At 37.4% G+C, this 4,596-nt stretch overlaps 2 protein-coding genes and 1 pseudogene across 3 annotated transcripts in view; 1 reads left to right on the top strand and 2 right to left on the bottom strand.

Annotated features, from left to right (window-relative positions):
• LOC118741992 overlaps positions 1-2,162 on the top strand; it is a 2,587-nt pseudogene extending 425 nt beyond the window's left edge.
• The window catches only part of LOC118740980, a 545,588-nt gene that overhangs the window by 11,929 nt on the left and 529,063 nt on the right, over positions 1-4,596 (bottom strand). The gene's annotated exons all lie outside the window — the stretch shown is intronic.
• LOC118740981 (mucin-5AC-like) overlaps positions 1-4,596 on the bottom strand; it is a 130,956-nt gene that overhangs the window by 122,612 nt on the left and 3,748 nt on the right. The gene's annotated exons all lie outside the window — the stretch shown is intronic.

Below are 4,596 nucleotides of genomic sequence, written 5' to 3'. Positions count from 1 at the left end.
TTTCTTCTCAAACAGATTGCAAATAAAGTTAAAATGGCATTGCGTTGTTGCGGTGGCTGCACGCCAAAAGGATCGTGCTGAGGAATTTGCTAAGTTACATGAAATTCCAAATGCTTTTGGCAGTTATAAGGAGTTGGCCGAATTCGCTGATGTGGGTAAGTGTTATTAAAAATTGTTATAGCTACATATGTACATACAAAATTTTTCAAGTGCGCTATTAATTTCGACTTAAACAGTACTCATTTTATTTTTGTATGTGCACTGCTATGTGACTGCTCGTCTTTGCAAATTGCGGCCGAACTATATGCAATCGAAGTTAAGTTTTGGATGAAGTGCTGATTATTTAAAAAAAAGTTCATCAAAATGCTATTTATTTGTTATTCTGATTATTTCTAAAGCCACTTGAAAATATGTATGTATTTGTATTGAACTTGCACTCGACAATACATTATCTAGGCTTTCTCATAATTGCAAGGAACATTTTCGTTGCGCTGGGTATAGAAGAGATAACTTTATATTTGATATTTTTTAAAATTGGTTGGCTTTCGTAAATTTTATATTAATAAACATCTAAGCCAAGAATACATTTCTCGATATTATAAATATTCCATGGAAAATGCAAGCGACTTTACACTCCCTCTCTCTACAAAAAAAAAAAAAATATTTAGAAAAAATATAATGGGGTTATTCTCAACCTATTCAACCTATCTCGCCAGCCAGTTCGAAAACGCCCTATCTCAGAAAACTTTTCAAGAGCGCCGCACTTCAGAATTTCATTGAAGAACGCCCTATTTCAGAATTTGATTTAAAAACACCCTATCTCAGAATTCGCTTCAAAAATGCCCTATCTCAAACGAAAACACATTAAAGATGTGCTGACATAGGGCGTTTTTGATTTGGCAGCTGAGATAGGGTGTTTTTAATCAGCAGCTGAGATAGGACGTTTTTGAACCGAATTCCGATATAGGGCGCTTTTCAATGAAATTCTAAAATAGCGAATAGTCGAAAAATTTTCTGACACAGGGCGTTTTCTAACTGGCTGCCGAGATAGGCCGCTCTTCCACTCAGCCATTGATATGGAAAACGATTAGATACATAAAAACTTAACCGGAGCGACCCAGATATGCTATATTTGGCCAAGGACCGTCACTCCAGCATAACTCGCCAAAAACTAGAGAATTTGTATGCTATTACAACAAGTCGATTTATTCCTTTTAAGCTATATTAATAACCTTATCTATGTGTATTCCCCTTCAGATATTGTCTACATTGGCGCCTTGAACCCACAGCACTTGGAACTTTCTTCGCTATACCTTGAACATGGCAAGCATATATTGTGCGAAAAGCCACTATGCATGAATTACAAGGAAGCAAGCAGCTTACTGATCTCGCCAAAAGCAAAAACTTTTCCTTATGGAAGCAATTTGGTCACGTTTCTTCCCAGCTTATCAATATTTGCGCCAGCAGATCAAGAGCGGTGCATTGGGTGAAATCAAAGAGGTGGAAGTGGCATTTGGTTTCGATTTAAGTCATGTTGACCGTTTGACGTGAGTGTGTTTAAATTTGAAAGCAAATTTGCCTTTAAGATTTATTAACTTTCCTTCTTATGACTTAACAGAAAAAAAGATTTACAGGAACAGTTGGCGAATAAGGCAGTCTTCAAGGGCAGCAAAGGCGAGATTACGGTAGGATTTCGGTTTATCTAAAATGTTTGAGTTCTTTAGTAAAAAAACCAAAATCTTAAACACGCAGCTAATCGATTTCTGGTGCCCCACCAAAATCATCGATATCGATGGTAAGGAGAAGGTATGGTCCTTGCCTAAGGGCAAACTGGCAACAAATACAAGGATTCCGAAGGTTTGCGGTACGAGGCTGAGGCTGCACGCCAAAGTATACTAAAATCTGAAATCGAAAACGATAATGTTACGCACAATGAGAGTTTGATTATTGCCAAAGTGCAGGATGAGATTAGACTTCAAATCGGTGTTGCCGTGCCAGAGGCTTAGAAGTAAATAAAAATGCATTTATATATTCATGCTTCTGTATGCATATAAACTGCCAGGCGCGGAATGAGCTTGAGTGTTTGTGATAGTGAATTATCATTGTTTTTGGTTTTAAAAGTGCATAGCATTCAAATCACCTCTAAATAATAGAGCGCATACTTGTAACGGGTGATTTTTTAAGAGCTTGATACCTTTTTTTTTTAAAAAAACGCATAAAATTTGCAAAATCTCATCGGTTCTTTATTTGAAACGTTAGATTGGTCCATGACATTTACTTTTTGAAGATAATTTCATTTAAATGTTGACCGCGGCTGCGTCTTAGGTGGTCCATTCGGAAAGTCCAATTTTGGGCAACTTTTTCGAGCATTTCGGCCGGAATAGCCCGAATTTCTTCGGAAATGTTGTCTTCCAAAGCTGGAATAGTTGCTGGCTTATTTCTGTAGACTTTAGACTTGACGTAGCCCCACAAAAAATAGTCTAAAGGCGTCAAATCGCATGATTTTGCTTATTTACGAAGCCATTCAACCAGAAATGAGCCTCATCGCTGAACAAAATTTGTCGATAAAAAAGCGGATTTTCTGCCAACTTTTCACACATTCAACACATTTCGAACCGAACACTGATTTTGGTAATAAAATTCAATGATTTGCAAGCGTTGCTCGTTAGTAAGTCTATTCATGATGAAATGTCAAAGCATACTGAGCATCTTTCTCTTTGACACCATGTCTGAAATCCCACGTGATCTGTCAAATACTAATGCATGAAAATCCTAACCTCAAAAAAATCACCCGTTACATATGTACGCCTGTGTGCACATACGTACGTAGCTAACCTCATAGGCTGATACATTCGAATGTTAGTCGAACCAAATTTCGCACCAATAAGTACCTCCTTTTCCATTTATATATATACGTACATACATATGTAATTCGCCATACCTTTGGTTTCAACCGCGTAATCCCCCAAAATTATTATACCTTTTTTTTCTATTCGTATATCATTTTTGCAAATTCGGCTCGCTTCATTGGCACTTCAACTGAGTGGGAATACATTTCTTTCAAAAAAAACAAACGGAAGTCACACAAGTGTCAACTAATAATATATAATTTTTTTTCATTGGTCACGCATTAATCTTAGCACAACAGGAGGAACCCATTTCTTTTATTTAAAGTTAATCTGGGATAACAATCAAATAAACTTACCTCTATATCCGCTATTTTTGAGCACCAATGTATATACATATATACTTCGGATCCCGTTTAGCTGGCGGTATCCAGGACGATGCCGTTTTTTTATATTTTTTTTATACTTGATCGCTTTTAGTCTTTTTTTTTTTTTTTTGTATATAAATACACACACACACTTTACACTTGATAATTTCGCTTATCCCGCGCGACACTTTCACAAGGCACCGTGACTTTATGATTAACATTTTCGGGCTTCCTCCGCTCTAATTTATTCTGTCCAAGCTAGCCGAGCGTGTCACTCATGCCGCACCCACTCAAAAATCTCCGAAGATCGGCCACTCAATTTACTACCATGCAACCATACACCCACACGCACGCCACTGCTTTATCGAACCGCAGGGTTAGCCAGGTTTCACACCTCAGTTGGTATGTTGAGTTGATAAAGGGTTTATGGCTACTTTCACTTCCTTTACTTACTCACTCACACATGTACACCAACACACCTACTCATTGTAAAGGCTGCTGTTACAGGCTCGCGACCGCCGATGGTGCCGGCATCATGGAGCGTGTGCGTAAAAGAATTAAAACGCAGCTTGCCAGTCTTCTTTCTTTCTTCACCCAACGTGTGGCCTCGACCCACGACCAAACGCCGGCCTTCCAAGTTATCTTCATGTTCTGGTCATCACTGGGTATATGTATGCACGTATATACATATGTATCTACACTATCCCACTGGGAAAATAGGTAAGCACCTTGCGAGGTAAGCCCTGTTTTCTTTCAGTTTTTAGTACCAAAATTGTCATCATGGCCAATGTCATCTACTAGTAAAGGGCAAAATGAACACCTCCGAAGACACATTACGTTGTCAGTTGCAAAATAACGTGCAGCCGAAGTTATTTCCAAGCACCGAACTACTCCGAGCGACTGCTCTGCATTACTAGTAACTTACTTTGTAAAGCGGCTCAGAAGTATGTCTGATACCAAATGTACATTCTAAATTCCTACTTACATAAGGCGGCCATGCCTTTGTAAAAGTAAGGGACGTTCGGCAGGGAAATGGTAATGACTGCCAGGTGAAGAGTAAGTTGCTAATAAGGTATTATTACGTGCTCCTAATTCCCACTGGGATATCACAGGTCACTACTACTTCTACATATATGCAACTTAGGTCTATATCACAGATCGGAAAAGGGTCATAAATAAATAAATAAGTAAATAATTGCATGTAATAAAAAAATTAAAAATAAATAAATAATAAAAGGAAAATACAAATAAAAATATATACGTATAGATAAATAAATAATCAAAAAAAACAAAAATAAATAAATAATCACATTAATAGTCAAATAAATAAATAACTATCACAGAAGAAGGTTTACAAATAATAAAGATGTCAAGTGGTAAAA

The sequence above is a fragment of the Rhagoletis pomonella genome, unplaced genomic scaffold (genome assembly GCF_013731165.1).
Source record: "Rhagoletis pomonella isolate Grant_MI unplaced genomic scaffold, Rhpom_1.0 Rhpom_scaffold_00006, whole genome shotgun sequence".
NCBI lineage: Eukaryota > Metazoa > Arthropoda > Insecta > Diptera > Tephritidae > Rhagoletis > Rhagoletis pomonella.
Note: the sequence above shows the minus strand (reverse complement) of the source record. Positions and strands in the feature narration are given on the sequence as shown.